Below are 24,981 nucleotides of genomic sequence, written 5' to 3'. Positions count from 1 at the left end.
TTTTCAAAAGAAAATGGACCTCGCAGCATCCTCTGCGAATGGGTTAGGATGCAAAAGAGTTGGTGGGGTGGTGCCAACGACACATGGCGTTCCCAAGCGGTCACCCATCTAAGTACTAACCATGCCCAACGCTGCTTAACTTCGGTGATCGGACGAGAACCGGTGTTTTCAGCGTGGTATGGTCGTTGACAAGTCTTACCAACACATTCCAGCATCGAGAACATCGCGAATGCGTATGCTCGTGGCCATTTCCTAGCGCTGCTAATGAAATACGAATCTTTGGCAACCTTCAGGCCACTCCAGAAACCAAAGGATGTGCACCCAGCAATTGTGTAAAAAAGATTTTTCAAAAGAAAATGGACCTCGCAGCATCCTCTGCGAATGGGTTAGGATGCAAAAGAGTTGGTGGGGTGGTGCCAACGACACATGGCGTTCCCAAGCGGTCACCCATCTAAGTACTAACCATGCCCAACGCTGCTTAACTTCGGTGATCGGACGAGAACCGGTGTTTTCAGCGTGGTATGGTCGTTGACAAGTCTTACCAACACATTCCAGCATCGAGAACATCGCGAATGCGTATGCTCGTGGCCATTTCCTAGCGCTGCTAATGAAATACGAATCTTTGGCAACCTTCAGGCCACTCCAGAAACCAAAGGATGTGCACCCAGCAATTGTGTAAAAAAGATTTTTCAAAAGAAAATGGACCTCGCAGCATCCTCTGCGAATGGGTTAGGATGCAAAAGAGTTGGTGGGGTGGTGCCAACGACACATGGCGTTCCCAAGCGGTCACCCATCTAAGTACTAACCATGCCCAACGCTGCTTAACTTCGGTGATCGGACGAGAACCGGTGTTTTCAGCGTGGTATGGTCGTTGACAAGTCTTACCAACACATTCCAGCATCGAGAACATCGCGAATGCGTATGCTCGTGGCCATTTCCTAGCGCTGCTAATGAAATACGAATCTTTGGCAACCTTCAGGCCACTCCAGAAACCAAAGGATGTGCACCCAGCAATTGTGTAAAAAAGATTTTTCAAAAGAAAATGGACCTCGCAGCATCCTCTGCGAATGGGTTAGGATGCAAAAGAGTTGGTGGGGTGATGCCAACGACACATGGCGTTCCCAAGCGGTCACCCATCTAAGTACTAACCATGCCCAACGCTGCTTAACTTCGGTGATCGGACGAGAACCGGTGTTTTCAGCGTGGTATGGTCGTTGACAAGTCTTACCAACACATTCCAGCATCGAGAACATCGCGAATGCGTATGCTCGTGGCCATTTCCTAGCGCTGCTAATGAAATACGAATCTTTGGCAACCTTCAGGCCACTCCAGAAACCAAAGGATGTGCACCCAGCAATTGTGTAAAAAAGATTTTTCAAAAGAAAATGGACCTCGCAGCATCCTCTGCGAATGGGTTAGGATGCAAAAGAGTTGGTGGGGTGGTGCCAACGACACATGGCGTTCCCAAGCGGTCACCCATCTAAGTACTAACCATGCCCAACGCTGCTTAACTTCGGTGATCGGACGAGAACCGGTGTGTTCAACATGGTATGGTCGTTGACAAGTCTTACCAACACATTCCAGCATCGAGAACATCGCGAATGCGTATGCTCGTGGCCATTTCCTAGCGCTGCTAATGAAATACGAATCTTTGGCAACCTTCAGGCCACTCCAGAAACCAAAGGATGTGCACCCAGCAATTGTGTAAAAAAGATTTTTCAAAAGAAAATGGACCTCGCAGCATCCTCTGCGAATGGGTTAGGATGCAAAAGAGTTGGTGGGGTGATGCCAACGACACATGGCGTTCCCAAGCGGTCACCCATCTAAGTACTAACCATGCCCAACGCTGCTTAACTTCGGTGATCGGACGAGAACCGGTGTTTTCAGCGTGGTATGGTCGTTGACAAGTCTTACCAACACATTCCAGCATCGAGAACATCGCGAATGCGTATGCTCGTGGCCATTTCCTAGCGCTGCTAATGAAATACGAATCTTTGGCAACCTTCAGGCCACTCCAGAAACCAAAGGATGTGCACCCAGCAATTGTGTAAAAAAGATTTTTCAAAAGAAAATGGACCTCGCAGCATCCTCTGCGAATGGGTTAGGATGCAAAAGAGTTGGTGGGATGATGCCAACGACACATGGCGTTCCCAAGCGGTCACCCATCTAAGTACTAACCATGCCCAACGCTGCTTAACTTCGGTGATCGGACGAGAACCGGTGTTTTCAGCGTGGTATGGTCGTTGACAAGTCTTACCAACACATTCCAGCATCGAGAACATCGCGAATGCGTATGCTCGTGGCCATTTCCTAGCGCTGCTAATGAAATACGAATCTTTGGCAACCTTCAGGCCACTCCAGAAACCAAAGGATGTGCACCCAGCAATTGTGTAAAAAAGATTTTTCAAAAGAAAATGGACCTCGCAGCATCCTCTGCGAATGGGTTAGGATGCAAAAGAGTTGGTGGGGTGATGCCAACGACACATGGCGTTCCCAAGCGGTCACCCATCTAAGTACTAACCATGCCCAACGCTGCTTAACTTCGGTGATCGGACGAGAACCGGTGTTTTCAGCGTGGTATGGTCGTTGACAAGTCTTACCAACACATTCCAGCATCGAGAACATCGCGAATGCGTATGCTCGTGGCCATTTCCTAGCGCTGCTAATGAAATACGAATCTTTGGCAACCTTCAGGCCACTCCAGAAACCAAAGGATGTGCACCCAGCAATTGTGTAAAAAAGATTTTTCAAAAGAAAATGGACCTCGCAGCATCCTCTGCGAATGGGTTAGGATGCAAAAGAGTTGGTGGGGTGATGCCAACGACACATGGCGTTCCCAAGCGGTCACCCATCTAAGTACTAACCATGCCCAACGCTGCTTAACTTCGGTGATCGGACGAGAACCGGTGTTTTCAGCGTGGTATGGTCGTTGACAAGTCTTACCAACACATTCCAGCATCGAGAACATCGCGAATGCTTATGCTCGTGGCCATTTCCTAGCGCTGCTAATGAAATACGAATCTTTGGCAACCTTCAGGCCACTCCAGAAACCAAAGGATGTGCACCCAGCAATTGTGTAAAAAAGATTTTTCAAAAGAAAATGGACCTCGCAGCATCCTCTGCGAATGGGTTAGGATGCAAAAGAGTTGGTGGGGTGGTGCCAACGACACATGGCGTTCCCAAGCGGTCACCCATCTAAGTACTAACCATGCCCAACGCTGCTTAACTTCGGTGATCGGACGAGAACCGGTGTTTTCAGCGTGGTATGGTCGTTGACAAGTCTTACCAACACATTCCAGCATCGAGAACATCGCGAATGCGTATGCTCGTGGCCATTTCCTAGCGCTGCTAATGAAATACGAATCTTTGGCGACCTTCAGGCCACTCCAGAAAGCAAAGGATGTGCACCCAGCAATTGTGTAAAAAAGATTTTTCAAAAGAAAATGGACCTCGCAGCATCCTCTGCGAATGGGTTAGGATGCAAAAGAGTTGGTGGGGTGGTGCCAACGACACATGGCGTTCCCAAGCGGTCACCCATCTAAGTACTAACCATGCCCAACGCTGCTTAACTTCGGTGATCGGACGAGAACCGGTGTTTTCAGCGTGGTATGGTCGTTGACAAGTCTTACCAACACATTCCAGCATCGAGAACATCGCGAATGCGTATGCTCGTGGCCATTTCCTAGCGCTGCTAATGAAATACGAATCTTTGGCAACCTTCAGGCCACTCCAGAAACCAAAGGATGTGCACCCAGCAATTGTGTAAAAAAGATTTTTCAAAAGAAAATGGACCTCGCAGCATCCTCTGCGAATGGGTTAGGATGCAAAAGAGTTGGTGGGGTGGTGCCAACGACACATGGCGTTCCCAAGCGGTCACCCATCTAAGTACTAACCATGCCCAACGCTGCTTAACTTCGGTGATCGGACGAGAACCGGTGTTTTCAGCGTGGTATGGTCGTTGACAAGTCTTACCAACACATTCCAGCATCGAGAACATCGCGAATGCGTATGCTCGTGGCCATTTCCTAGCGCTGCTAATGAAATACGAATCTTTGGCGACCTTCAGGCCACTCCAGAAAGCAAAGGATGTGCACCCAGCAATTGTGTAAAAAAGATTTTTCAAAAGAAAATGGACCTCGCAGCATCCTCTGCGAATGGGTTAGGATGCAAAAGAGTTGGTGGGGTGATGCCAACGACACATGGCGTTCCCAAGCGGTCACCCATCTAAGTACTAACCATGCCCAACGCTGCTTAACTTCGGTGATCGGACGAGAACCGGTGTTTTCAGCGTGGTATGGTCGTTGACAAGTCTTACCAACACATTCCAGCATCGAGAACATCGCGAATGCTTATGCTCGTGGCCATTTCCTAGCGCTGCTAATAAAATACGAATCTTTGGCAACCTTCAGGCCACTCCAGAAACCAAAGGATGTGCACCCAGCAATTGTGTAAAAAAGATTTTTCAAAAGAAAATGGACCTCGCAGCATCCTCTGCGAATGGGTTAGGATGCAAAAGAGTTGGTGGGGTGATGCCAACGACACATGGCGTTCCCAAGCGGTCACCCATCTAAGTACTAACCATGCCCAACGCTGCTTAACTTCGGTGATCGGACGAGAACCGGTGTTTTCAGCGTGGTATGGTCGTTGACAAGTCGTACCAACACATTCCAGCATCGAGAACATCGCGACTGCGTATGCTCGTGGCCATTTCCTAGCGCTGCTAATGAAATACGAATCTTTGGCAACCTTCAGGCCACTCCAGAAACCAAAGGATGTGCACCCAGCAATTGTGTAAAAAAGATTTTTCAAAAGAAAATGGACCTCGCAGCATCCTCTGCGAATGGGTTAGGATGCAAAAGAGTTGGTGGGGTGGTGCCAACGACACATGGCGTTCCCAAGCGGTCACCCATCTAAGTACTAACCATGCCCAACGCTGCTTAACTTCGGTGATCGGACGAGAACCGGTGTTTTCAGCGTGGTATGGTCGTTGACAAGTCTTACCAACACATTCCAGCATCGAGAACATCGCGACTGCGTATGCTCGTGGCCATTTCCTAGCGCTGCTAATGAAATACGAATCTTTGGCAACCTTCAGGCCACTCCAGAAAGCAAAGGATGTGCACCCAGCAATTGTGTAAAAAAGATTTTTCAAAAGAAAATGGACCTCGCAGCATCCTCTGCGAATGGGTTAGGATGCAAAAGAGTTGGTGGGGTGGTGCCAACGACACATGGCGTTCCCAAGCGGTCACCCATCTAAGTACTAACCATGCCCAACGCTGCTTAACTTCGGTGATCGGACGAGAACCGGTGTTTTCAGCGTGGTATGGTCGTTGACAAGTCGTACCAACACATTCCAGCATCGAGAACATCGCGACTGCGTATGCTCGTGGCCATTTCCTAGCGCTGCTAATGAAATACGAATCTTTGGCAACCTTCAGGCCACTCCAGAAAGCAAAGGATGTGCACCCAGCAATTGTGTAAAAAAGATTTTTCAAAAGAAAATGGACCTCGCAGCATCCTCTGCGAATGGGTTAGGATGCAAAAGAGTTGGTGGGGTGGTGCCAACGACACATGGCGTTCCCAAGCGGTCACCCATCTAAGTACTAACCATGCCCAACGCTGCTTAACTTCGGTGATCGGACGAGAACCGGTGTTTTCAGCGTGGTATGGTCGTTGACAAGTCTTACCAACACATTCCAGCATCGAGAACATCGCGAATGCGTATGCTCGTGGCCCTTTCCTAGCGCTGCTAATGAAATACGAATCTTTGGCAACCTTCAGGCCACTCCAGAAACCAAAGGATGTGCACCCAGCAATTGTGTAAAAAAGATTTTTCAAAAGAAAATGGACCTCGCAGCATCCTCTGCGAATGGGTTAGGATGCAAAAGAGTTGGTGGGGTGGTGCCAACGACACATGGCGTTCCCAAGCGGTCACCCATCTAAGTACTAACCATGCCCAACGCTGCTTAACTTCGGTGATCGGACGAGAACCGGTGTTTTCAGCGTGGTATGGTCGTTGACAAGTCTTACCAACACATTCCAGCATCGAGAACATCGCGACTGCGTATGCTCGTGGCCATTTCCTAGCGCTGCTAATGAAATACGAATCTTTGGCAACCTTCAGGCCACTCCAGAAAGCAAAGGATGTGCACCCAGCAATTGTGTAAAAAAGATTTTTCAAAAGAAAATGGACCTCGCAGCATCCTCTGCGAATGGGTTAGGATGCAAAAGAGTTGGTGGGGTGGTGCCAACGACACATGGCGTTCCCAAGCGGTCACCCATCTAAGTACTAACCATGCCCAACGCTGCTTAACTTCGGTGATCGGACGAGAACCGGTGTTTTCAGCGTGGTATGGTCGTTGACAAGTCTTACCAACACATTCCAGCATCGAGAACATCGCGACTGCGTATGCTCGTGGCCATTTCCTAGCGCTGCTAATGAAATACGAATCTTTGGCAACCTTCAGGCCACTCCAGAAAGCAAAGGATGTGCACCCAGCAATTGTGTAAAAAAGATTTTTCAAAAGAAAATGGACCTCGCAGCATCCTCTGCGAATGGGTTAGGATGCAAAAGAGTTGGTGGGGTGGTGCCAACGACACATGGCGTTCCCAAGCGGTCACCCATCTAAGTACTAACCATGCCCAACGCTGCTTAACTTCGGTGATCGGACGAGAACCGGTGTTTTCAGCGTGGTATGGTCGTTGACAAGTCTTACCAACACATTCCAGCATCGAGAACATCGCGAATGCGTATGCTCGTGGCCCTTTCCTAGCGCTGCTAATGAAATACGAATCTTTGGCAACCTTCAGGCCACTTCAGAAACCAAAGGATGTGCACCCAGCAATTGTGTAAAAAAGATTTTTCAAAAGAAAATGGACCTCGCAGCATCCTCTGCGAATGGGTTAGGATGCAAAAGAGTTGGTGGGGTGGTGCCAACGACACATGGCGTTCCCAAGCGGTCACCCATCTAAGTACTAACCATGCCCAACGCTGCTTAACTTCGGTGATCGGACGAGAACCGGTGTTTTCAGCGTGGTATGGTCGTTGACAAGTCTTACCAACACATTCCAGCATCGAGAACATCGCGACTGCGTATGCTCGTGGCCATTTCCTAGCGCTGCTAATGAAATACGAATCTTTGGCAACCTTCAGGCCACTCCAGAAAGCAAAGGATGTGCACCCAGCAATTGTGTAAAAAAGATTTTTCAAAAGAAAATGGACCTCGCAGCATCCTCTGCGAATGGGTTAGGATGCAAAAGAGTTGGTGGGGTGGTGCCAACGACACATGGCGTTCCCAAGCGGTCACCCATCTAAGTACTAACCATGCCCAACGCTGCTTAACTTCGGTGATCGGACGAGAACCGGTGTTTTCAGCGTGGTATGGTCGTTGACAAGTCTTACCAACACATTCCAGCATCGAGAACATCGCGACTGCGTATGCTCGTGGCCATTTCCTAGCGCTGCTAATGAAATACGAATCTTTGGCAACCTTCAGGCCACTCCAGAAAGCAAAGGATGTGCACCCAGCAATTGTGTAAAAAAGATTTTTCAAAAGAAAATGGACCTCGCAGCATCCTCTGCGAATGGGTTAGGATGCAAAAGAGTTGGTGGGGTGGTGCCAACGACACATGGCGTTCCCAAGCGGTCACCCATCTAAGTACTAACCATGCCCAACGCTGCTTAACTTCGGTGATCGGACGAGAACCGGTGTTTTCAGCGTGGTATGGTCGTTGACAAGTCTTACCAACACATTCCAGCATCGAGAACATCGCGAATGCGTATGCTCGTGGCCCTTTCCTAGCGCTGCTAATGAAATACGAATCTTTGGCAACCTTCAGGCCACTTCAGAAACCAAAGGATGTGCACCCAGCAATTGTGTAAAAAAGATTTTTCAAAAGAAAATGGACCTCGCAGCATCCTCTGCGAATGGGTTAGGATGCAAAAGAGTTGGTGGGGTGGTGCCAACGACACATGGCGTTCCCAAGCGGTCACCCATCTAAGTACTAACCATGCCCAACGCTGCTTAACTTCGGTGATCGGACGAGAACCGGTGTTTTCAGCGTGGTATGGTCGTTGACAAGTCTTACCAACACATTCCAGCATCGAGAACATCGCGAATGCTTATGCTCGTGGCCATTTCCTAGCGCTGCTAATAAAATACGAATCTTTGGCAACCTTCAGGCCACTCCAGAAACCAAAGGATGTGCACCCAGCAATTGTGTAAAAAAGATTTTTCAAAAGAAAATGGACCTCGCAGCATCCTCTGCGAATGGGTTAGGATGCAAAAGAGTTGGTGGGGTGGTGCCAACGACACATGGCGTTCCCAAGCGGTCACCCATCTAAGTACTAACCATGCCCAACGCTGCTTAACTTCGGTGATCGGACGAGAACCGGTGTTTTCAGCGTGGTATGGTCGTTGACAAGTCTTACCAACACATTCCAGCATCGAGAACATCGCGAATGCTTATGCTCGTGGCCATTTCCTAGCGCTGCTAATAAAATACGAATCTTTGGCAACCTTCAGGCCACTCCAGAAACCAAAGGATGTGCACCCAGCAATTGTGTAAAAAAGATTTTTCAAAAGAAAATGGACCTCGCAGCATCCTCTGCGAATGGGTTAGGATGCAAAAGAGTTGGTGGGGTGGTGCCAACGACACATGGCGTTCCCAAGCGGTCACCCATCTAAGTACTAACCATGCCCAACGCTGCTTAACTTCGGTGATCGGACGAGAACCGGTGTTTTCAGCGTGGTATGGTCGTTGACAAGTCTTACCAACACATTCCAGCATCGAGAACATCGCGAATGCGTATGCTCGTGGCCCTTTCCTAGCGCTGCTAATGAAATACGAATCTTTGGCAACCTTCAGGCCACTCCAGAAACCAAAGGATGTGCACCCAGCAATTGTGTAAAAAAGATTTTTCAAAAGAAAATGGACCTCGCAGCATCCTCTGCGAATGGGTTAGGATGCAAAAGAGTTGGTGGGGTGGTGCCAACGACACATGGCGTTCCCAAGCGGTCACCCATCTAAGTACTAACCATGCCCAACGCTGCTTAACTTCGGTGATCGGACGAGAACCGGTGTTTTCAGCGTGGTATGGTCGTTGACAAGTCTTACCAACACATTCCAGCATCGAGAACATCGCGAATGCGTATGCTCGTGGCCCTTTCCTAGCGCTGCTAATGAAATACGAATCTTTGGCAACCTTCAGGCCACTTCAGAAACCAAAGGATGTGCACCCAGCAATTGTGTAAAAAAGATTTTTCAAAAGAAAATGGACCTCGCAGCATCCTCTGCGAATGGGTTAGGATGCAAAAGAGTTGGTGGGGTGGTGCCAACGACACATGGCGTTCCCAAGCGGTCACCCATCTAAGTACTAACCATGCCCAACGCTGCTTAACTTCGGTGATCGGACGAGAACCGGTGTTTTCAGCGTGGTATGGTCGTTGACAAGTCTTACCAACACATTCCAGCATCGAGAACATCGCGACTGCGTATGCTCGTGGCCATTTCCTAGCGCTGCTAATGAAATACGAATCTTTGGCAACCTTCAGGCCACTCCAGAAAGCAAAGGATGTGCACCCAGCAATTGTGTAAAAAAGATTTTTCAAAAGAAAATGGACCTCGCAGCATCCTCTGCGAATGGGTTAGGATGCAAAAGAGTTGGTGGGGTGGTGCCAACGACACATGGCGTTCCCAAGCGGTCACCCATCTAAGTACTAACCATGCCCAACGCTGCTTAACTTCGGTGATCGGACGAGAACCGGTGTTTTCAGCGTGGTATGGTCGTTGACAAGTCTTACCAACACATTCCAGCATCGAGAACATCGCGACTGCGTATGCTCGTGGCCATTTCCTAGCGCTGCTAATGAAATACGAATCTTTGGCAACCTTCAGGCCACTCCAGAAAGCAAAGGATGTGCACCCAGCAATTGTGTAAAAAAGATTTTTCAAAAGAAAATGGACCTCGCAGCATCCTCTGCGAATGGGTTAGGATGCAAAAGAGTTGGTGGGGTGGTGCCAACGACACATGGCGTTCCCAAGCGGTCACCCATCTAAGTACTAACCATGCCCAACGCTGCTTAACTTCGGTGATCGGACGAGAACCGGTGTTTTCAGCGTGGTATGGTCGTTGACAAGTCTTACCAACACATTCCAGCATCGAGAACATCGCGACTGCGTATGCTCGTGGCCATTTCCTAGCGCTGCTAATGAAATACGAATCTTTGGCAACCTTCAGGCCACTCCAGAAAGCAAAGGATGTGCACCCAGCAATTGTGTAAAAAAGATTTTTCAAAAGAAAATGGACCTCGCAGCATCCTCTGCGAATGGGTTAGGATGCAAAAGAGTTGGTGGGGTGGTGCCAACGACACATGGCGTTCCCAAGCGGTCACCCATCTAAGTACTAACCATGCCCAACGCTGCTTAACTTCGGTGATCGGACGAGAACCGGTGTTTTCAGCGTGGTATGGTCGTTGACAAGTCTTACCAACACATTCCAGCATCGAGAACATCGCGAATGCTTATGCTCGTGGCCATTTCCTAGCGCTGCTAATAAAATACGAATCTTTGGCAACCTTCAGGCCACTCCAGAAACCAAAGGATGTGCACCCAGCAATTGTGTAAAAAAGATTTTTCAAAAGAAAATGGACCTCGCAGCATCCTCTGCGAATGGGTTAGGATGCAAAAGAGTTGGTGGGGTGATGCCAACGACACATGGCGTTCCCAAGCGGTCACCCATCTAAGTACTAACCATGCCCAACGCTGCTTAACTTCGGTGATCGGACGAGAACCGGTGTTTTCAGCGTGGTATGGTCGTTGACAAGTCTTACCAACACATTCCAGCATCGAGAACATCGCGAATGCTTATGCTCGTGGCCATTTCCTAGCGCTGCTAATAAAATACGAATCTTTGGCAACCTTCAGGCCACTCCAGAAACCAAAGGATGTGCACCCAGCAATTGTGTAAAAAAGATTTTTCAAAAGAAAATGGACCTCGCAGCATCCTCTGCGAATGGGTTAGGATGCAAAAGAGTTGGTGGGGTGGTGCCAACGACACATGGCGTTCCCAAGCGGTCACCCATCTAAGTACTAACCATGCCCAACGCTGCTTAACTTCGGTGATCGGACGAGAACCGGTGTTTTCAGCGTGGTATGGTCGTTGACAAGTCTTACCAACACATTCCAGCATCGAGAACATCGCGAATGCTTATGCTCGTGGCCATTTCCTAGCGCTGCTAATAAAATACGAATCTTTGGCAACCTTCAGGCCACTCCAGAAAGCAAAGGATGTGCACCCAGCAATTGTGTAAAAAAGATTTTTCAAAAGAAAATGGACCTCGCAGCATCCTCTGCGAATGGGTTAGGATGCAAAAGAGTTGGTGGGGTGGTGCCAACGACACATGGCGTTCCCAAGCGGTCACCCATCTAAGTACTAACCATGCCCAACGCTGCTTAACTTCGGTGATCGGACGAGAACCGGTGTTTTCAGCGTGGTATGGTCGTTGACAAGTCTTACCAACACATTCCAGCATCGAGAACATCGCGAATGCGTATGCTCGTGGCCCTTTCCTAGCGCTGCTAATGAAATACGAATCTTTGGCAACCTTCAGGCCACTCCAGAAACCAAAGGATGTGCACCCAGCAATTGTGTAAAAAAGATTTTTCAAAAGAAAATGGACCTCGCAGCATCCTCTGCGAATGGGTTAGGATGCAAAAGAGTTGGTGGGGTGGTGCCAACGACACATGGCGTTCCCAAGCGGTCACCCATCTAAGTACTAACCATGCCCAACGCTGCTTAACTTCGGTGATCGGACGAGAACCGGTGTTTTCAGCGTGGTATGGTCGTTGACAAGTCTTACCAACACATTCCAGCATCGAGAACATCGCGACTGCGTATGCTCGTGGCCATTTCCTAGCGCTGCTAATTAAATACGAATCTTTGGCAACCTTCAGGCCACTCCAGAAAGCAAAGGATGTGCACCCAGCAATTGTGTAAAAAAGATTTTTCAAAAGAAAATGGACCTCGCAGCATCCTCTGCGAATGGGTTAGGATGCAAAAGAGTTGGTGGGGTGGTGCCAACGACACATGGCGTTCCCAAGCGGTCACCCATCTAAGTACTAACCATGCCCAACGCTGCTTAACTTCGGTGATCGGACGAGAACCGGTGTTTTCAGCGTGGTATGGTCGTTGACAAGTCTTACCAACACATTCCAGCATCGAGAACATCGCGACTGCGTATGCTCGTGGCCATTTCCTAGCGCTGCTAATGAAATACGAATCTTTGGCAACCTTCAGGCCACTCCAGAAAGCAAAGGATGTGCACCCAGCAATTGTGTAAAAAAGATTTTTCAAAAGAAAATGGACCTCGCAGCATCCTCTGCGAATGGGTTAGGATGCAAAAGAGTTGGTGGGGTGGTGCCAACGACACATGGCGTTCCCAAGCGGTCACCCATCTAAGTACTAACCATGCCCAACGCTGCTTAACTTCGGTGATCGGACGAGAACCGGTGTTTTCAGCGTGGTATGGTCGTTGACAAGTCTTACCAACACATTCCAGCATCGAGAACATCGCGAATGCTTATGCTCGTGGCCATTTCCTAGCGCTGCTAATAAAATACGAATCTTTGGCAACCTTCAGGCCACTCCAGAAACCAAAGGATGTGCACCCAGCAATTGTGTAAAAAAGATTTTTCAAAAGAAAATGGACCTCGCAGCATCCTCTGCGAATGGGTTAGGATGCAAAAGAGTTGGTGGGGTGGTGCCAACGACACATGGCGTTCCCAAGCGGTCACCCATCTAAGTACTAACCATGCCCAACGCTGCTTAACTTCGGTGATCGGACGAGAACCGGTGTTTTCAGCGTGGTATGGTCGTTGACAAGTCTTACCAACACATTCCAGCATCGAGAACATCGCGACTGCGTATGCTCGTGGCCATTTCCTAGCGCTGCTAATGAAATACGAATCTTTGGCAACCTTCAGGCCACTCCAGAAAGCAAAGGATGTGCACCCAGCAATTGTGTAAAAAAGATTTTTCAAAAGAAAATGGACCTCGCAGCATCCTCTGCGAATGGGTTAGGATGCAAAAGAGTTGGTGGGGTGGTGCCAACGACACATGGCGTTCCCAAGCGGTCACCCATCTAAGTACTAACCATGCCCAACGCTGCTTAACTTCGGTGATCGGACGAGAACCGGTGTTTTCAGCGTGGTATGGTCGTTGACAAGTCTTACCAACACATTCCAGCATCGAGAACATCGCGACTGCGTATGCTCGTGGCCATTTCCTAGCGCTGCTAATGAAATACGAATCTTTGGCAACCTTCAGGCCACTCCAGAAAGCAAAGGATGTGCACCCAGCAATTGTGTAAAAAAGATTTTTCAAAAGAAAATGGACCTCGCAGCATCCTCTGCGAATGGGTTAGGATGCAAAAGAGTTGGTGGGGTGGTGCCAACGACACATGGCGTTCCCAAGCGGTCACCCATCTAAGTACTAACCATGCCCAACGCTGCTTAACTTCGGTGATCGGACGAGAACCGGTGTTTTCAGCGTGGTATGGTCGTTGACAAGTCTTACCAACACATTCCAGCATCGAGAACATCGCGAATGCGTATGCTCGTGGCCCTTTCCTAGCGCTGCTAATGAAATACGAATCTTTGGCAACCTTCAGGCCACTTCAGAAACCAAAGGATGTGCACCCAGCAATTGTGTAAAAAAGATTTTTCAAAAGAAAATGGACCTCGCAGCATCCTCTGCGAATGGGTTAGGATGCAAAAGAGTTGGTGGGGTGGTGCCAACGACACATGGCGTTCCCAAGCGGTCACCCATCTAAGTACTAACCATGCCCAACGCTGCTTAACTTCGGTGATCGGACGAGAACCGGTGTTTTCAGCGTGGTATGGTCGTTGACAAGTCTTACCAACACATTCCAGCATCGAGAACATCGCGAATGCTTATGCTCGTGGCCATTTCCTAGCGCTGCTAATAAAATACGAATCTTTGGCAACCTTCAGGCCACTCCAGAAACCAAAGGATGTGCACCCAGCAATTGTGTAAAAAAGATTTTTCAAAAGAAAATGGACCTCGCAGCATCCTCTGCGAATGGGTTAGGATGCAAAAGAGTTGGTGGGGTGGTGCCAACGACACATGGCGTTCCCAAGCGGTCACCCATCTAAGTACTAACCATGCCCAACGCTGCTTAACTTCGGTGATCGGACGAGAACCGGTGTTTTCAGCGTGGTATGGTCGTTGACAAGTCTTACCAACACATTCCAGCATCGAGAACATCGCGAATGCTTATGCTCGTGGCCATTTCCTAGCGCTGCTAATAAAATACGAATCTTTGGCAACCTTCAGGCCACTCCAGAAACCAAAGGATGTGCACCCAGCAATTGTGTAAAAAAGATTTTTCAAAAGAAAATGGACCTCGCAGCATCCTCTGCGAATGGGTTAGGATGCAAAAGAGTTGGTGGGGTGGTGCCAACGACACATGGCGTTCCCAAGCGGTCACCCATCTAAGTACTAACCATGCCCAACGCTGCTTAACTTCGGTGATCGGACGAGAACCGGTGTTTTCAGCGTGGTATGGTCGTTGACAAGTCTTACCAACACATTCCAGCATCGAGAACATCGCGACTGCGTATGCTCGTGGCCATTTCCTAGCGCTGCTAATGAAATACGAATCTTTGGCAACCTTCAGGCCACTCCAGAAAGCAAAGGATGTGCACCCAGCAATTGTGTAAAAAAGATTTTTCAAAAGAAAATGGACCTCGCAGCATCCTCTGCGAATGGGTTAGGATGCAAAAGAGTTGGTGGGGTGATGCCAACGACACATGGCGTTCCCAAGCGGTCACCCATCTAAGTACTAACCATGCCCAACGCTGCTTAACTTCGGTGATCGGACGAGAACCGGTGTTTTCAGCGTGGTATGGTCGTTGACAAGTCTTACCAACACATTCCAGCATCGAGAACATCGCGAATGCGTATGCTCGTGGCCATTTCCTAGCGCTGCTAATGAAATACGAATCTTTGGCAACCTTCAGGCCACTCCAGAAAGCAAAGGATGTGCACCCAGCAATTGTGTAAAAAAGATTTTTCAAAAGAAAATGGACCTCGCAGCATCCTCTGCGAATGGGTTAGGATGCAAAAGAGTTGGTGGGGTGGTGCCAACGACACATGGCGTTCCCAAGCGGTCACCCATCTAAGTACTAACCATGCCCAACGCTGCTTAACTTCGGTGATCGGACGAGAACCGGTGTTTTCAGCGTGGTATGGTCGTTGACAAGTCTTACCAACACATTCCAGCATCGAGAACATCGCGACTGCGTATGCTCGTGGCCATTTCCTAGCGCTGCTAATGAAATACGAATCTTTGGCAACCTTCAGGCCACTCCAGAAAGCAAAGGATGTGCACCCAGCAATTGTGTAAAAAAGATTTTTCAAAAGAAAATGGACCTCGCAGCATCCTCTGCGAATGGGTTAGGATGCAAAAGAGTTGGTGGGGTGGTGCCAACGACACATGGCGTTCCCAAGCGGTCACCCATCTAAGTACTAACCATGCCCAACGCTGCTTAACTTCGGTGATCGGACGAGAACCGGTGTTTTCAGCGTGGTATGGTCGTTGACAAGTCTTACCAACACATTCCAGCATCGAGAACATCGCGAATGCTTATGCTCGTGGCCATTTCCTAGCGCTGCTAATAAAATACGAATCTTTGGCAACCTTCAGGCCACTCCAGAAACCAAAGGATGTGCACCCAGCAATTGTGTAAAAAAGATTTTTCAAAAGAAAATGGACCTCGCAGCATCCTCTGCGAATGGGTTAGGATGCAAAAGAGTTGGTGGGGTGGTGCCAACGACACATGGCGTTCCCAAGCGGTCACCCATCTAAGTACTAACCATGCCCAACGCTGCTTAACTTCGGTGATCGGACGAGAACCGGTGTTTTCAGCGTGGTATGGTCGTTGACAAGTCTTACCAACACATTCCAGCATCGAGAACATCGCGACTGCGTATGCTCGTGGCCATTTCCTAGCGCTGCTAATGAAATACGAATCTTTGGCAACCTTCAGGCCACTCCAGAAAGCAAAGGATGTGCACCCAGCAATTGTGTAAAAAAGATTTTTCAAAAGAAAATGGACCTCGCAGCATCCTCTGCGAATGGGTTAGGATGCAAAAGAGTTGGTGGGGTGGTGCCAACGACACATGGCGTTCCCAAGCGGTCACCCATCTAAGTACTAACCATGCCCAACGCTGCTTAACTTCGGTGATCGGACGAGAACCGGTGTTTTCAGCGTGGTATGGTCGTTGACAAGTCTTACCAACACATTCCAGCATCGAGAACATCGCGACTGCGTATGCTCGTGGCCATTTCCTAGCGCTGCTAATGAAATACGAATCTTTGGCAACCTTCAGGCCACTCCAGAAAGCAAAGGATGTGCACCCAGCAATTGTGTAAAAAAGATTTTTCAAAAGAAAATGGACCTCGCAGCATCCTCTGCGAATGGGTTAGGATGCAAAAGAGTTGGTGGGGTGGTGCCAACGACACATGGCGTTCCCAAGCGGTCACCCATCTAAGTACTAACCATGCCCAACGCTGCTTAACTTCGGTGATCGGACGAGAACCGGTGTTTTCAGCGTGGTATGGTCGTTGACAAGTCTTACTAACACATTCCAGCATCGAGAACATCGCGACTGCGTATGCTCGTGGCCATTTCCTAGCGCTGCTAATGAAATACGAATCTTTGGCAACCTTCAGGCCACTCCAGAAAGCAAAGGATGTGCACCCAGCAATTGTGTAAAAAAGATTTTTCAAAAGAAAATGGACCTCGCAGCATCCTCTGCGAATGGGTTAGGATGCAAAAGAGTTGGTGGGGTGGTGCCAACGACACATGGCGTTCCCAAGCGGTCACCCATCTAAGTACTAACCATGCCCAACGCTGCTTAACTTCGGTGATCGGACGAGAACCGGTGTTTTCAGCGTGGTATGGTCGTTGACAAGTCTTACCAACACATTCCAGCATCGAGAACATCGCGACTGCGTATGCTCGTGGCCATTTCCTAGCGCTGCTAATGAAATACGAATCTTTGGCAACCTTCAGGCCACTCCAGAAAGCAAAGGATGTGCACCCAGCAATTGTGTAAAAAAGATTTTTCAAAAGAAAATGGACCTCGCAGCATCCTCTGCGAATGGGTTAGGATGCAAAAGAGTTGGTGGGGTGGTGCCAACGACACATGGCGTTCCCAAGCGGTCACCCATCTAAGTACTAACCATGCCCAACGCTGCTTAACTTCGGTGATCGGACGAGAACCGGTGTTTTCAGCGTGGTATGGTCGTTGACAAGTCTTACAAACACATTCCAGCATCGAGAACATCGCGACTGCGTATGCTCGTGGCCATTTCCTAGCGCTGCTAATGAAATACGAATCTTTGGCAACCTTCAGGCCACTCCAGAAAGCAAAGGATGTGCACCCAGCAATTGTGTAAAAAAGATTTTTCAAAAGAAAATGGACCTCGCAGCATCCTCTGCGAATGGGTTAGGATGCAAAAGAGTTGGTGGGGTGGTGCCAACGACACATGGCGTTCCCAAGCGGTCACCCATCTAAGTACTAACCATGCCCAACGCTGCTTAACTTCGGTGATCGGACGAGAACCGGTGTTTTCAGCGTGGTATGGTCGTTGACAAGTCTTACCAACACATTCCAGCATCGAGAACATCGCGACTGCGTATGCTCGTGGCCATTTCCTAGCGCTGCTAATGAAATACGAATCTTTGGCAACCTTCAGGCCACTCCAGAAAGCAAAGGATGTGCACCCAGCAATTGTGTAAAAAAGATTTTTCAAAAGAAAATGGACCTCGCAGCATCCTCTGCGAATGGGTTAGGATGCAAAAGAGTTGGTGGGGTGGTGCCAACGACACATGGCGTTCCCAAGCGGTCACCCATCTAAGTACTAACCATGCCCAACGCTGCTTAACTTCGGTGATCGGACGAGAACCGGTGTTTTCAGCGTGGTATGGTCGTTGACAAGTCTTACCAACACATTCCAGCATCGAGAACATCGCGAATGCTTATGCTCGTGGCCATTTCCTAGCGCTGCTAATAAAATACGAATCTTTGGCAACCTTCAGGCCACTCCAGAAACCAAAGGATGTGCACCCAGCAATTGTGTAAAAAAGATTTTTCAAAAGAAAATGGACCTCGCAGCATCCTCTGCGAATGGGTTAGGATGCAAAAGAGTTGGTGGGGTGGTGCCAACGACACATGGCGTTCCCAAGCGGTCACCCATCTAAGTACTAACCATGCCCAACGCTGCTTAACTTCGGTGATCGGACGAGAACCGGTGTTTTCAGCGTGGTATGGTCGTTGACAAGTCTTACCAACACATTCCAGCATCGAGAACATCGCGACTGCGTATGCTCGTGGCCATTTCCTAGCGCTGCTAATGAAATACGAATCTTTGGCAACCTTCAGGCCACTCCAGAAAGCAAAGGATGTGCACCCAGCAATTGTGTAAAAAAGATTTTTCAAAAGAAAATGGACCTCGCAGCATCCTCTGCGAATGGGTTAGGATGCAAAAGAGTTGGTGGGGTGGTGCCAACGACACATGGCGTTCCCAAGCGGTCACCCATCTAAGTACTAACCATGCCCAACGCTGCTTAACTTCGGTGATCGGACGAGAACCGGTGTTTTCAGCGTGGTATGGTCGTTGACAAGTCTTACCAACACATTCCAGCATCGAGAACATCGCGACTGCGTATGCTCGTGGCCATTTCCTAGCGCTGCTAATGAAATACGAATCTTTGGCAACCTTCAGGCCACTCCAGAAAGCAAAGGATGTGCACCCAGCAATTGTGTAAAAAAGATTTTTCAAAAGAAAATGGACCTCGCAGCATCCTCTGCGAATGGGTTAGGATGCAAAAGAGTTGGTGGGGTGGTGCCAACGACACATGGCGTTCCCAAGCGGTCACCCATCTAAGTACTAACCATGCCCAACGCTGCTTAACTTCGGTGATCGGACGAGAACCGGTGTTTTCAGCGTGGTATGGTCGTTGACAAGTCTTACTAACACATTCCAGCATCGAGAACATCGCGACTGCGTATGCTCGTGGCCATTTCCTAGCGCTGCTAATGAAATACGAATCTTTGGCAACCTTCAGGCCACTCCAGAAAGCAAAGGATGTGCACCCAGCAATTGTGTAAAAAAGATTTTTCAAAAGAAAATGGACCTCGCAGCATCCTCTGCGAATGGGTTAGGATGCAAAAGAGTTGGTGGGGTGGTGCCAACGACACATGGCGTTCCCAAGCGGTCACCCATCTAAGTACTAACCATGCCCAACGCTGCTTAACTTCGGTGATCGGACGAGAACCGGTGTTTTCAGCGTGGTATGGTCGTTGACAAGTCTTACCAACACATTCCAGCATCGAGAACATCGCGACTGCGTATGCTCGTGGCCATTTCCTAGCGCTGCTAATGAAATACGAATCTTTGGCAACCTTCAGGCCACTCCAGAAAGCAAAGGATGTGCACCCAGCAATTGTGTAAAAAAGATTTTTCAAAAGAAAATGGACCTCGCAGCATCCTCTGCGAATGGGTTAGGATGCAAAAGAGTTGGTGGGGTGGTGCCAACGACACATGGCGTTCCCAAGCGGTCACCCATCTAAGTACTAACCATGCCCAACGCTGCTTAACTTCGGTGATCGGACGAGAACCGGTGTTTTCAGCGTGGTATGGTCGTTGACAAGTCTTACAAACACATTCCAGCATCGAGAACATCGCGACTGCGTATGCTCGTGGCCATTTCCTAGCGCTGCTAATGAAATACGAATCTTTGGCAACCTTCAGGCCACTCCAGAAAGCAAAGGATGTGCACCCAGCAATTGTGTAAAAAAGATTTTTCAAAAGAAAATGGACCTCGCAGCATCCTCTGCGAATGGGTTAGGATGCAAAAGAGTTGGTGGGGTGGTGCCAACGACACATGGCGTTCCCAAGCGGTCACCCATCTAAGTACTAACCATGCCCAACGCTGCTTAACTTCGGTGATCGGACGAGAACCGGTGTTTTCAGCGTGGTATGGTCGTTGACAAGTCTTACCAACACATTCCAGCATCGAGAACATCGCGACTGCGTATGCTCGTGGCCATTTCCTAGCGCTGCTAATGAAATACGAATCTTTGGCAACCTTCAGGCCACTCCAGAAAGCAAAGGATGTGCACCCAGCAATTGTGTAAAAAAGATTTTTCAAAAGAAAATGGACCTCGCAGCATCCTCTGCGAATGGGTTAGGATGCAAAAGAGTTGGTGGGGTGGTGCCAACGACACATGGCGTTCCCAAGCGGTCACCCATCTAAGTACTAACCATGCCCAACGCTGCTTAACTTCGGTGATCGGACGAGAACCGGTGTTTTCAGCGTGGTATGGTCGTTGACAAGTCTTACCAACACATTCCAGCATCGAGAACATCGCGAATGCTTATGCTCGTGGCCATTTCCTAGCGCTGCTAATGAAATACGAATCTTTGGCAACCTTCAGGCCACTCCAGAAACCAAAGGATGTGCACCCAGCAATTGTGTAAAAAAGATTTTTCAAAAGAAAATGGACCTCGCAGCATCCTCTGCGAATGGGTTAGGATGCAAAAGAGTTGGTGGGGTGGTGCCAACGACACATGGCGTTCCCAAGCGGTCACCCATCTAAGTACTAACCATGCCCAACGCTGCTTAACTTCGGTGATCGGACGAGAACCGGTGTTTTCAGCGTGGTATGGTCGTTGACAAGTCTTACCAACACATTCCAGCATCGAGAACATCGCGACTGCGTATGCTCGTGGCCATTTCCTAGCGCTGCTAATGAAATACGAATCTTTGGCAACCTTCAGGCCACTCCAGAAACCAAAGGATGTGCACCCAGCAATTGTGTAAAAAAGATTTTTCAAAAGAAAATGGACCTCGCAGCATCCTCTGCGAATGGGTTAGGATGCAAAAGAGTTGGTGGGGTGGTGCCAACGACACATGGCGTTCCCAAGCGGTCACCCATCTAAGTACTAACCATGCCCAACGCTGCTTAACTTCGGTGATCGGACGAGAACCGGTGTTTTCAGCGTGGTATGGTCGTTGACAAGTCTTACCAACACATTCCAGCATCGAGAACATCGCGACTGCGTATGCTCGTGGCCATTTCCTAGCGCTGCTAATGAAATACGAATCTTTGGCAACCTTCAGGCCACTCCAGAAAGCAAAGGATGTGCACCCAGCAATTGTGTAAAAAAGATTTTTCAAAAGAAAATGGACCTCGCAGCATCCTCTGCGAATGGGTTAGGATGCAAAAGAGTTGGTGGGGTGGTGCCAACGACACATGGCGTTCCCAAGCGGTCACCCATCTAAGTACTAACCATGCCCAACGCTGCTTAACTTCGGTGATCGGACGAGAACCGGTGTTTTCAGCGTGGTATGGTCGTTGACAAGTCTTACCAACACATTCCAGCATCGAGAACATCGCGACTGCGTATGCTCGTGGCCATTTCCTAGCGCTGCTAATGAAATACGAATCTTTGGCAACCTTCAGGCCACTCCAGAAAGCAAAGGATGTGCACCCAGCAATTGTGTAAAAAAGATTTTTCAAAAGAAAATGGACCTCGCAGCATCCTCTGCGAATGGGTTAGGATGCAAAAGAGTTGGTGGGGTGGTGCCAACGACACATGGCGTTCCCAAGCGGTCACCCATCTAAGTACTAACCATGCCCAACGCTGCTTAACTTCGGTGATCGGACGAGAACCGGTGTTTTCAGCGTGGTATGGTCGTTGACAAGTCTTACAAACACATTCCAGCATCGAGAACATCGCGACTGCGTATGCTCGTGGCCATTTCCTAGCGCTGCTAATGAAATACGAATCTTTGGCAACCTTCAGGCCACTCCAGAAAGCAAAGGATGTGCACCCAGCAATTGTGTAAAAAAGATTTTTCAAAAGAAAATGGACCTCGCAGCATCCTCTGCGAATGGGTTAGGATGCAAAAGAGTTGGTGGGGTGGTGCCAACGACACATGGCGTTCCCAAGCGGTCACCCATCTAAGTACTAACCATGCCCAACGCTGCTTAACTTCGGTGATCGGACGAGAACCGGTGTTTTCAGCGTGGTATGGTCGTTGACAAGTCTTACCAACACATTCCAGCATCGAGAACATCGCGACTGCGTATGCTCGTGGCCATTTCCTAGCGCTGCTAATGAAATACGAATCTTTGGCAACCTTCAGGCCACTCCAGAAAGCAAAGGATGTGCACCCAGCAATTGTGTAAAAAAGATTTTTCAAAAGAAAATGGACCTCGCAGCATCCTCTGCGAATGGGTTAGGATGCAAAAGAGTTGGTGGGGTGGTGCCAACGACACATGGCGTTCCCAAGCGGTCACCCATCTAAGTACTAACCATGCCCAACGCTGCTTAACTTCGGTGATCGGACGAGAACCGGTGTTTTCAGCGTGGTATGGTCGTTGACAAGTCTTACCAACACATTCCAGCATCGAGAACATCGCGACTGCGTATGCTCGTGGCCATTTCCTAGCGCTGCTAATGAAATACGAATCTTTGGCAACCTTCAGGCCACTCCAGAAAGCAAAGGATGTGCACCCAGCAATTGTGTAAAAAAGATTTTTCAAAAGAAAATGGACCTCGCAGCATCCTCTGCGAATGGGTTAGGATGCAAAAGAGTTGGTGGGGTGGTGCCAACGACACATGGCGTTCCCAAGCGGTCACCCATCTAAGTACTAACCATGCCCAACGCTGCTTAACTTCGGTGATCGGACGAGAACCGGTGTTTTCAGCGTGGTATGGTCGTTGACAAGTCTTACCAACACATTCCAGCATCGAGAACATCGCGAATGCGTATGCTCGTGGCCATTTCCTAGCGCTGCTAATGAAATACGAATCTTTGGCAACCTTCAGGCCACTCCAGAAAGCAAAGGATGTGCACCCAGCAATTGTGTAAAAAAGATTTTTCAAAAGAAAATGGACCTCGCAGCATCCTCTGCGAATGGGTTAGGATGCAAAAGAGTTGGTGGGGTGGTGCCAACGACACATGGCGTTCCCAAGCGGTCACCCATCTAAGTACTAACCATGCCCAACGCTGCTTAACTTCGGTGATCGGACGAGAACCGGTGTTTTCAGCGTGGTATGGTCGTTGACAAGTCTTACCAACACATTCCAGCATCGAGAACATCGCGACTGCGTATGCTCGTGGCCATTTCCTAGCGCTGCTAATGAAATACGAATCTTTGGCAACCTTCAGGCCACTCCAGAAAGCAAAGGATGTGCACCCAGCAATTGTGTAAAAAAGATTTTTCAAAAGAAAATGGACCTCGCAGCATCCTCTGCGAATGGGTTAGGATGCAAAAGAGTTGGTGGGGTGGTGCCAACGACACATGGCGTTCCCAAGCGGTCACCCATCTAAGTACTAACCATGCCCAACGCTGCTTAACTTCGGTGATCGGACGAGAACCGGTGTTTTCAGCGTGGTATGGTCGTTGACAAGTCTTACCAACACATTCCAGCATCGAGAACATCGCGACTGCGTATGCTCGTGGCCATTTCCTAGCGCTGCTAATGAAATACGAATCTTTGGCAACCTTCAGGCCACTCCAGAAAGCAAAGGATGTGCACCCAGCAATTGTGTAAAAAAGATTTTTCAAAAGAAAATGGACCTCGCAGCATCCTCTGCGAATGGGTTAGGATGCAAAAGAGTTGGTGGGGTGGTGCCAACGACACATGGCGTTCCCAAGCGGTCACCCATCTAAGTACTAACCATGCCCAACGCTGCTTAACTTCGGTGATCGGACGAGAACCGGTGTTTTCAGCGTGGTATGGTCGTTGACAAGTCTTACAAACACATTCCAGCATCGAGAACATCGCGACTGCGTATGCTCGTGGCCATTTCCTAGCGCTGCTAATGAAATACGAATCTTTGGCAACCTTCAGGCCACTCCAGAAAGCAAAGGATGTGCACCCAGCAATTGTGTAAAAAAGATTTTTCAAAAGAAAATGGACCTCGCAGCATCCTCTGCGAATGGGTTAGGATGCAAAAGAGTTGGTGGGGTGGTGCCAACGACACATGGCGTTCCCAAGCGGTCACCCATCTAAGTACTAACCATGCCCAACGCTGCTTAACTTCGGTGATCGGACGAGAACCGGTGTTTTCAGCGTGGTATGGTCGTTGACAAGTCTTACCAACACATTCCAGCATCGAGAACATCGCGACTGCGTATGCTCGTGGCCATTTCCTAGCGCTGCTAATGAAATACGAATCTTTGGCAACCTTCAGGCCACTCCAGAAAGCAAAGGATGTGCACCCAGCAATTGTGTAAAAAAGATTTTTCAAAAGAAAATGGACCTCGCAGCATCCTCTGCGAATGGGTTAGGATGCAAAAGAGTTGGTGGGGTGGTGCCAACGACACATGGCGTTCCCAAGCGGTCACCCATCTAAGTACTAACCATGCCCAACGCTGCTTAACTTCGGTGATCGGACGAGAACCGGTGTTTTCAGCGTGGTATGGTCGTTGACAAGTCTTACCAACACATTCCAGCATCGAGAACATCGCGAATGCTTATGCTCGTGGCCATTTCCTAGCGCTGCTAATAAAATACGAATCTTTGGCAACCTTCAGGCCACTCCAGAAACCAAAGGATGTGCACCCAGCAATTGTGTAAAAAAGATTTTTCAAAAGAAAATGGACCTCGCAGCATCCTCTGCGAATGGGTTAGGATGCAAAAGAGTTGGTGGGGTGGTGCCAACGACACATGGCGTTCCCAAGCGGTCACCCATCTAAGTACTAACCATGCCCAACGCTGCTTAACTACTTCGGTGATCGGACGAGAACCGGTGTTTTCAGCGTGGTATGGTCGTTGACAAGTCTTACCAACACATTCCAGCATCGAGAACATCGCGAATGCTTATGCTCGTGGCCATTTCCTAGCGCTGCTAATGAAATACGAATCTTTG

At 49.0% G+C, this 24,981-nt stretch overlaps 73 non-coding genes across 73 annotated transcripts; all 73 read right to left on the bottom strand.

The window, feature by feature from the left end:
* Window positions 1–71: 71 nt before the first annotated feature.
* Window positions 72–190, bottom strand: LOC126573603 (5S ribosomal RNA). The gene has a single exon (XR_007608089.1). It is a non-coding gene; the product is annotated as a 5S ribosomal RNA (ribosomal RNA).
* Window positions 191–414: 224 nt separating this feature from the next.
* On the bottom strand, window positions 415–533 carry LOC126573602 (5S ribosomal RNA). Its single transcript, XR_007608088.1, has one exon. It is a non-coding gene; the product is annotated as a 5S ribosomal RNA (ribosomal RNA).
* Window positions 534–757: 224 nt separating this feature from the next.
* On the bottom strand, window positions 758–876 carry LOC126573601 (5S ribosomal RNA). The gene has a single exon (XR_007608087.1). It is a non-coding gene; the product is annotated as a 5S ribosomal RNA (ribosomal RNA).
* A 224-nt stretch (window positions 877–1,100) lies between these two features.
* Window positions 1,101–1,219, bottom strand: LOC126573599 (5S ribosomal RNA). The gene has a single exon (XR_007608085.1). It is a non-coding gene; the product is annotated as a 5S ribosomal RNA (ribosomal RNA).
* Window positions 1,220–1,443: 224 nt separating this feature from the next.
* Window positions 1,444–1,562, bottom strand: LOC126573653 (5S ribosomal RNA). The gene has a single exon (XR_007608137.1). It is a non-coding gene; the product is annotated as a 5S ribosomal RNA (ribosomal RNA).
* Window positions 1,563–1,786: 224 nt separating this feature from the next.
* On the bottom strand, window positions 1,787–1,905 carry LOC126573598 (5S ribosomal RNA). Its single transcript, XR_007608084.1, has one exon. It is a non-coding gene; the product is annotated as a 5S ribosomal RNA (ribosomal RNA).
* A 224-nt stretch (window positions 1,906–2,129) lies between these two features.
* Window positions 2,130–2,248, bottom strand: LOC126573597 (5S ribosomal RNA). Its single transcript, XR_007608083.1, has one exon. It is a non-coding gene; the product is annotated as a 5S ribosomal RNA (ribosomal RNA).
* A 224-nt stretch (window positions 2,249–2,472) lies between these two features.
* On the bottom strand, window positions 2,473–2,591 carry LOC126573596 (5S ribosomal RNA). The gene has a single exon (XR_007608082.1). It is a non-coding gene; the product is annotated as a 5S ribosomal RNA (ribosomal RNA).
* Window positions 2,592–2,815: 224 nt separating this feature from the next.
* Window positions 2,816–2,934, bottom strand: LOC126573594 (5S ribosomal RNA). The gene has a single exon (XR_007608081.1). It is a non-coding gene; the product is annotated as a 5S ribosomal RNA (ribosomal RNA).
* A 224-nt stretch (window positions 2,935–3,158) lies between these two features.
* LOC126573593 (5S ribosomal RNA) lies at window positions 3,159–3,277 on the bottom strand. The gene has a single exon (XR_007608080.1). It is a non-coding gene; the product is annotated as a 5S ribosomal RNA (ribosomal RNA).
* Window positions 3,278–3,501: 224 nt separating this feature from the next.
* Window positions 3,502–3,620, bottom strand: LOC126573592 (5S ribosomal RNA). Its single transcript, XR_007608079.1, has one exon. It is a non-coding gene; the product is annotated as a 5S ribosomal RNA (ribosomal RNA).
* A 224-nt stretch (window positions 3,621–3,844) lies between these two features.
* On the bottom strand, window positions 3,845–3,963 carry LOC126573591 (5S ribosomal RNA). Its single transcript, XR_007608078.1, has one exon. It is a non-coding gene; the product is annotated as a 5S ribosomal RNA (ribosomal RNA).
* Window positions 3,964–4,187: 224 nt separating this feature from the next.
* On the bottom strand, window positions 4,188–4,306 carry LOC126573590 (5S ribosomal RNA). Its single transcript, XR_007608077.1, has one exon. It is a non-coding gene; the product is annotated as a 5S ribosomal RNA (ribosomal RNA).
* Window positions 4,307–4,530: 224 nt separating this feature from the next.
* Window positions 4,531–4,649, bottom strand: LOC126573588 (5S ribosomal RNA). Its single transcript, XR_007608076.1, has one exon. It is a non-coding gene; the product is annotated as a 5S ribosomal RNA (ribosomal RNA).
* Window positions 4,650–4,873: 224 nt separating this feature from the next.
* Window positions 4,874–4,992, bottom strand: LOC126573586 (5S ribosomal RNA). Its single transcript, XR_007608074.1, has one exon. It is a non-coding gene; the product is annotated as a 5S ribosomal RNA (ribosomal RNA).
* Window positions 4,993–5,216: 224 nt separating this feature from the next.
* Window positions 5,217–5,335, bottom strand: LOC126573585 (5S ribosomal RNA). The gene has a single exon (XR_007608073.1). It is a non-coding gene; the product is annotated as a 5S ribosomal RNA (ribosomal RNA).
* A 224-nt stretch (window positions 5,336–5,559) lies between these two features.
* Window positions 5,560–5,678, bottom strand: LOC126573584 (5S ribosomal RNA). The gene has a single exon (XR_007608072.1). It is a non-coding gene; the product is annotated as a 5S ribosomal RNA (ribosomal RNA).
* A 224-nt stretch (window positions 5,679–5,902) lies between these two features.
* On the bottom strand, window positions 5,903–6,021 carry LOC126573583 (5S ribosomal RNA). The gene has a single exon (XR_007608071.1). It is a non-coding gene; the product is annotated as a 5S ribosomal RNA (ribosomal RNA).
* Window positions 6,022–6,245: 224 nt separating this feature from the next.
* On the bottom strand, window positions 6,246–6,364 carry LOC126573582 (5S ribosomal RNA). The gene has a single exon (XR_007608069.1). It is a non-coding gene; the product is annotated as a 5S ribosomal RNA (ribosomal RNA).
* Window positions 6,365–6,588: 224 nt separating this feature from the next.
* On the bottom strand, window positions 6,589–6,707 carry LOC126573581 (5S ribosomal RNA). Its single transcript, XR_007608068.1, has one exon. It is a non-coding gene; the product is annotated as a 5S ribosomal RNA (ribosomal RNA).
* A 224-nt stretch (window positions 6,708–6,931) lies between these two features.
* Window positions 6,932–7,050, bottom strand: LOC126573580 (5S ribosomal RNA). The gene has a single exon (XR_007608067.1). It is a non-coding gene; the product is annotated as a 5S ribosomal RNA (ribosomal RNA).
* A 224-nt stretch (window positions 7,051–7,274) lies between these two features.
* Window positions 7,275–7,393, bottom strand: LOC126573579 (5S ribosomal RNA). Its single transcript, XR_007608066.1, has one exon. It is a non-coding gene; the product is annotated as a 5S ribosomal RNA (ribosomal RNA).
* Window positions 7,394–7,617: 224 nt separating this feature from the next.
* LOC126573577 (5S ribosomal RNA) lies at window positions 7,618–7,736 on the bottom strand. Its single transcript, XR_007608065.1, has one exon. It is a non-coding gene; the product is annotated as a 5S ribosomal RNA (ribosomal RNA).
* Window positions 7,737–7,960: 224 nt separating this feature from the next.
* On the bottom strand, window positions 7,961–8,079 carry LOC126573576 (5S ribosomal RNA). The gene has a single exon (XR_007608064.1). It is a non-coding gene; the product is annotated as a 5S ribosomal RNA (ribosomal RNA).
* A 224-nt stretch (window positions 8,080–8,303) lies between these two features.
* LOC126573574 (5S ribosomal RNA) lies at window positions 8,304–8,422 on the bottom strand. Its single transcript, XR_007608062.1, has one exon. It is a non-coding gene; the product is annotated as a 5S ribosomal RNA (ribosomal RNA).
* Window positions 8,423–8,646: 224 nt separating this feature from the next.
* Window positions 8,647–8,765, bottom strand: LOC126573573 (5S ribosomal RNA). The gene has a single exon (XR_007608061.1). It is a non-coding gene; the product is annotated as a 5S ribosomal RNA (ribosomal RNA).
* A 224-nt stretch (window positions 8,766–8,989) lies between these two features.
* LOC126573572 (5S ribosomal RNA) lies at window positions 8,990–9,108 on the bottom strand. The gene has a single exon (XR_007608060.1). It is a non-coding gene; the product is annotated as a 5S ribosomal RNA (ribosomal RNA).
* A 224-nt stretch (window positions 9,109–9,332) lies between these two features.
* LOC126573571 (5S ribosomal RNA) lies at window positions 9,333–9,451 on the bottom strand. The gene has a single exon (XR_007608059.1). It is a non-coding gene; the product is annotated as a 5S ribosomal RNA (ribosomal RNA).
* A 224-nt stretch (window positions 9,452–9,675) lies between these two features.
* On the bottom strand, window positions 9,676–9,794 carry LOC126573570 (5S ribosomal RNA). The gene has a single exon (XR_007608058.1). It is a non-coding gene; the product is annotated as a 5S ribosomal RNA (ribosomal RNA).
* Window positions 9,795–10,018: 224 nt separating this feature from the next.
* On the bottom strand, window positions 10,019–10,137 carry LOC126573569 (5S ribosomal RNA). The gene has a single exon (XR_007608057.1). It is a non-coding gene; the product is annotated as a 5S ribosomal RNA (ribosomal RNA).
* A 224-nt stretch (window positions 10,138–10,361) lies between these two features.
* Window positions 10,362–10,480, bottom strand: LOC126573568 (5S ribosomal RNA). The gene has a single exon (XR_007608056.1). It is a non-coding gene; the product is annotated as a 5S ribosomal RNA (ribosomal RNA).
* Window positions 10,481–10,704: 224 nt separating this feature from the next.
* Window positions 10,705–10,823, bottom strand: LOC126573567 (5S ribosomal RNA). Its single transcript, XR_007608055.1, has one exon. It is a non-coding gene; the product is annotated as a 5S ribosomal RNA (ribosomal RNA).
* Window positions 10,824–11,047: 224 nt separating this feature from the next.
* LOC126573566 (5S ribosomal RNA) lies at window positions 11,048–11,166 on the bottom strand. The gene has a single exon (XR_007608054.1). It is a non-coding gene; the product is annotated as a 5S ribosomal RNA (ribosomal RNA).
* Window positions 11,167–11,390: 224 nt separating this feature from the next.
* On the bottom strand, window positions 11,391–11,509 carry LOC126573565 (5S ribosomal RNA). Its single transcript, XR_007608053.1, has one exon. It is a non-coding gene; the product is annotated as a 5S ribosomal RNA (ribosomal RNA).
* A 224-nt stretch (window positions 11,510–11,733) lies between these two features.
* Window positions 11,734–11,852, bottom strand: LOC126573563 (5S ribosomal RNA). Its single transcript, XR_007608051.1, has one exon. It is a non-coding gene; the product is annotated as a 5S ribosomal RNA (ribosomal RNA).
* Window positions 11,853–12,076: 224 nt separating this feature from the next.
* On the bottom strand, window positions 12,077–12,195 carry LOC126573562 (5S ribosomal RNA). The gene has a single exon (XR_007608050.1). It is a non-coding gene; the product is annotated as a 5S ribosomal RNA (ribosomal RNA).
* Window positions 12,196–12,419: 224 nt separating this feature from the next.
* On the bottom strand, window positions 12,420–12,538 carry LOC126573561 (5S ribosomal RNA). The gene has a single exon (XR_007608049.1). It is a non-coding gene; the product is annotated as a 5S ribosomal RNA (ribosomal RNA).
* Window positions 12,539–12,762: 224 nt separating this feature from the next.
* On the bottom strand, window positions 12,763–12,881 carry LOC126573560 (5S ribosomal RNA). The gene has a single exon (XR_007608048.1). It is a non-coding gene; the product is annotated as a 5S ribosomal RNA (ribosomal RNA).
* Window positions 12,882–13,105: 224 nt separating this feature from the next.
* On the bottom strand, window positions 13,106–13,224 carry LOC126573559 (5S ribosomal RNA). Its single transcript, XR_007608047.1, has one exon. It is a non-coding gene; the product is annotated as a 5S ribosomal RNA (ribosomal RNA).
* A 224-nt stretch (window positions 13,225–13,448) lies between these two features.
* On the bottom strand, window positions 13,449–13,567 carry LOC126573558 (5S ribosomal RNA). The gene has a single exon (XR_007608046.1). It is a non-coding gene; the product is annotated as a 5S ribosomal RNA (ribosomal RNA).
* Window positions 13,568–13,791: 224 nt separating this feature from the next.
* Window positions 13,792–13,910, bottom strand: LOC126573557 (5S ribosomal RNA). The gene has a single exon (XR_007608045.1). It is a non-coding gene; the product is annotated as a 5S ribosomal RNA (ribosomal RNA).
* A 224-nt stretch (window positions 13,911–14,134) lies between these two features.
* Window positions 14,135–14,253, bottom strand: LOC126573556 (5S ribosomal RNA). The gene has a single exon (XR_007608044.1). It is a non-coding gene; the product is annotated as a 5S ribosomal RNA (ribosomal RNA).
* Window positions 14,254–14,477: 224 nt separating this feature from the next.
* LOC126573555 (5S ribosomal RNA) lies at window positions 14,478–14,596 on the bottom strand. Its single transcript, XR_007608043.1, has one exon. It is a non-coding gene; the product is annotated as a 5S ribosomal RNA (ribosomal RNA).
* A 224-nt stretch (window positions 14,597–14,820) lies between these two features.
* Window positions 14,821–14,939, bottom strand: LOC126573554 (5S ribosomal RNA). Its single transcript, XR_007608042.1, has one exon. It is a non-coding gene; the product is annotated as a 5S ribosomal RNA (ribosomal RNA).
* Window positions 14,940–15,163: 224 nt separating this feature from the next.
* Window positions 15,164–15,282, bottom strand: LOC126573552 (5S ribosomal RNA). Its single transcript, XR_007608040.1, has one exon. It is a non-coding gene; the product is annotated as a 5S ribosomal RNA (ribosomal RNA).
* Window positions 15,283–15,506: 224 nt separating this feature from the next.
* LOC126573551 (5S ribosomal RNA) lies at window positions 15,507–15,625 on the bottom strand. The gene has a single exon (XR_007608039.1). It is a non-coding gene; the product is annotated as a 5S ribosomal RNA (ribosomal RNA).
* Window positions 15,626–15,849: 224 nt separating this feature from the next.
* Window positions 15,850–15,968, bottom strand: LOC126573550 (5S ribosomal RNA). The gene has a single exon (XR_007608038.1). It is a non-coding gene; the product is annotated as a 5S ribosomal RNA (ribosomal RNA).
* Window positions 15,969–16,192: 224 nt separating this feature from the next.
* Window positions 16,193–16,311, bottom strand: LOC126573549 (5S ribosomal RNA). The gene has a single exon (XR_007608037.1). It is a non-coding gene; the product is annotated as a 5S ribosomal RNA (ribosomal RNA).
* Window positions 16,312–16,535: 224 nt separating this feature from the next.
* LOC126573548 (5S ribosomal RNA) lies at window positions 16,536–16,654 on the bottom strand. Its single transcript, XR_007608036.1, has one exon. It is a non-coding gene; the product is annotated as a 5S ribosomal RNA (ribosomal RNA).
* A 224-nt stretch (window positions 16,655–16,878) lies between these two features.
* On the bottom strand, window positions 16,879–16,997 carry LOC126573547 (5S ribosomal RNA). The gene has a single exon (XR_007608035.1). It is a non-coding gene; the product is annotated as a 5S ribosomal RNA (ribosomal RNA).
* A 224-nt stretch (window positions 16,998–17,221) lies between these two features.
* LOC126573546 (5S ribosomal RNA) lies at window positions 17,222–17,340 on the bottom strand. The gene has a single exon (XR_007608034.1). It is a non-coding gene; the product is annotated as a 5S ribosomal RNA (ribosomal RNA).
* Window positions 17,341–17,564: 224 nt separating this feature from the next.
* On the bottom strand, window positions 17,565–17,683 carry LOC126573545 (5S ribosomal RNA). The gene has a single exon (XR_007608033.1). It is a non-coding gene; the product is annotated as a 5S ribosomal RNA (ribosomal RNA).
* Window positions 17,684–17,907: 224 nt separating this feature from the next.
* On the bottom strand, window positions 17,908–18,026 carry LOC126573544 (5S ribosomal RNA). The gene has a single exon (XR_007608032.1). It is a non-coding gene; the product is annotated as a 5S ribosomal RNA (ribosomal RNA).
* Window positions 18,027–18,250: 224 nt separating this feature from the next.
* On the bottom strand, window positions 18,251–18,369 carry LOC126573543 (5S ribosomal RNA). The gene has a single exon (XR_007608031.1). It is a non-coding gene; the product is annotated as a 5S ribosomal RNA (ribosomal RNA).
* A 224-nt stretch (window positions 18,370–18,593) lies between these two features.
* On the bottom strand, window positions 18,594–18,712 carry LOC126573541 (5S ribosomal RNA). Its single transcript, XR_007608029.1, has one exon. It is a non-coding gene; the product is annotated as a 5S ribosomal RNA (ribosomal RNA).
* Window positions 18,713–18,936: 224 nt separating this feature from the next.
* Window positions 18,937–19,055, bottom strand: LOC126573540 (5S ribosomal RNA). Its single transcript, XR_007608028.1, has one exon. It is a non-coding gene; the product is annotated as a 5S ribosomal RNA (ribosomal RNA).
* A 224-nt stretch (window positions 19,056–19,279) lies between these two features.
* Window positions 19,280–19,398, bottom strand: LOC126573539 (5S ribosomal RNA). The gene has a single exon (XR_007608027.1). It is a non-coding gene; the product is annotated as a 5S ribosomal RNA (ribosomal RNA).
* A 224-nt stretch (window positions 19,399–19,622) lies between these two features.
* LOC126573538 (5S ribosomal RNA) lies at window positions 19,623–19,741 on the bottom strand. Its single transcript, XR_007608026.1, has one exon. It is a non-coding gene; the product is annotated as a 5S ribosomal RNA (ribosomal RNA).
* A 224-nt stretch (window positions 19,742–19,965) lies between these two features.
* LOC126573537 (5S ribosomal RNA) lies at window positions 19,966–20,084 on the bottom strand. The gene has a single exon (XR_007608025.1). It is a non-coding gene; the product is annotated as a 5S ribosomal RNA (ribosomal RNA).
* Window positions 20,085–20,308: 224 nt separating this feature from the next.
* LOC126573717 (5S ribosomal RNA) lies at window positions 20,309–20,427 on the bottom strand. The gene has a single exon (XR_007608200.1). It is a non-coding gene; the product is annotated as a 5S ribosomal RNA (ribosomal RNA).
* Window positions 20,428–20,651: 224 nt separating this feature from the next.
* On the bottom strand, window positions 20,652–20,770 carry LOC126573716 (5S ribosomal RNA). The gene has a single exon (XR_007608199.1). It is a non-coding gene; the product is annotated as a 5S ribosomal RNA (ribosomal RNA).
* Window positions 20,771–20,994: 224 nt separating this feature from the next.
* LOC126573715 (5S ribosomal RNA) lies at window positions 20,995–21,113 on the bottom strand. Its single transcript, XR_007608198.1, has one exon. It is a non-coding gene; the product is annotated as a 5S ribosomal RNA (ribosomal RNA).
* A 224-nt stretch (window positions 21,114–21,337) lies between these two features.
* LOC126573714 (5S ribosomal RNA) lies at window positions 21,338–21,456 on the bottom strand. The gene has a single exon (XR_007608197.1). It is a non-coding gene; the product is annotated as a 5S ribosomal RNA (ribosomal RNA).
* A 224-nt stretch (window positions 21,457–21,680) lies between these two features.
* LOC126573713 (5S ribosomal RNA) lies at window positions 21,681–21,799 on the bottom strand. The gene has a single exon (XR_007608196.1). It is a non-coding gene; the product is annotated as a 5S ribosomal RNA (ribosomal RNA).
* Window positions 21,800–22,023: 224 nt separating this feature from the next.
* LOC126573711 (5S ribosomal RNA) lies at window positions 22,024–22,142 on the bottom strand. Its single transcript, XR_007608194.1, has one exon. It is a non-coding gene; the product is annotated as a 5S ribosomal RNA (ribosomal RNA).
* Window positions 22,143–22,366: 224 nt separating this feature from the next.
* Window positions 22,367–22,485, bottom strand: LOC126573710 (5S ribosomal RNA). The gene has a single exon (XR_007608193.1). It is a non-coding gene; the product is annotated as a 5S ribosomal RNA (ribosomal RNA).
* Window positions 22,486–22,709: 224 nt separating this feature from the next.
* LOC126573709 (5S ribosomal RNA) lies at window positions 22,710–22,828 on the bottom strand. The gene has a single exon (XR_007608192.1). It is a non-coding gene; the product is annotated as a 5S ribosomal RNA (ribosomal RNA).
* A 224-nt stretch (window positions 22,829–23,052) lies between these two features.
* LOC126573708 (5S ribosomal RNA) lies at window positions 23,053–23,171 on the bottom strand. The gene has a single exon (XR_007608191.1). It is a non-coding gene; the product is annotated as a 5S ribosomal RNA (ribosomal RNA).
* A 224-nt stretch (window positions 23,172–23,395) lies between these two features.
* LOC126573707 (5S ribosomal RNA) lies at window positions 23,396–23,514 on the bottom strand. The gene has a single exon (XR_007608190.1). It is a non-coding gene; the product is annotated as a 5S ribosomal RNA (ribosomal RNA).
* A 224-nt stretch (window positions 23,515–23,738) lies between these two features.
* Window positions 23,739–23,857, bottom strand: LOC126573706 (5S ribosomal RNA). Its single transcript, XR_007608189.1, has one exon. It is a non-coding gene; the product is annotated as a 5S ribosomal RNA (ribosomal RNA).
* Window positions 23,858–24,081: 224 nt separating this feature from the next.
* LOC126573705 (5S ribosomal RNA) lies at window positions 24,082–24,200 on the bottom strand. Its single transcript, XR_007608188.1, has one exon. It is a non-coding gene; the product is annotated as a 5S ribosomal RNA (ribosomal RNA).
* Window positions 24,201–24,424: 224 nt separating this feature from the next.
* Window positions 24,425–24,543, bottom strand: LOC126573704 (5S ribosomal RNA). Its single transcript, XR_007608187.1, has one exon. It is a non-coding gene; the product is annotated as a 5S ribosomal RNA (ribosomal RNA).
* A 224-nt stretch (window positions 24,544–24,767) lies between these two features.
* LOC126573654 (5S ribosomal RNA) lies at window positions 24,768–24,889 on the bottom strand. Its single transcript, XR_007608138.1, has one exon. It is a non-coding gene; the product is annotated as a 5S ribosomal RNA (ribosomal RNA).
* Window positions 24,890–24,981: the final 92 nt, after the last annotated feature.

Source organism: Anopheles aquasalis, chromosome 2 (genome assembly GCF_943734665.1).
Source record: "Anopheles aquasalis chromosome 2, idAnoAquaMG_Q_19, whole genome shotgun sequence".
In the NCBI taxonomy this organism is placed as follows: domain Eukaryota; kingdom Metazoa; phylum Arthropoda; class Insecta; order Diptera; family Culicidae; genus Anopheles; species Anopheles aquasalis.
This window is presented reverse-complemented; position numbering and strand designations above follow the sequence as displayed.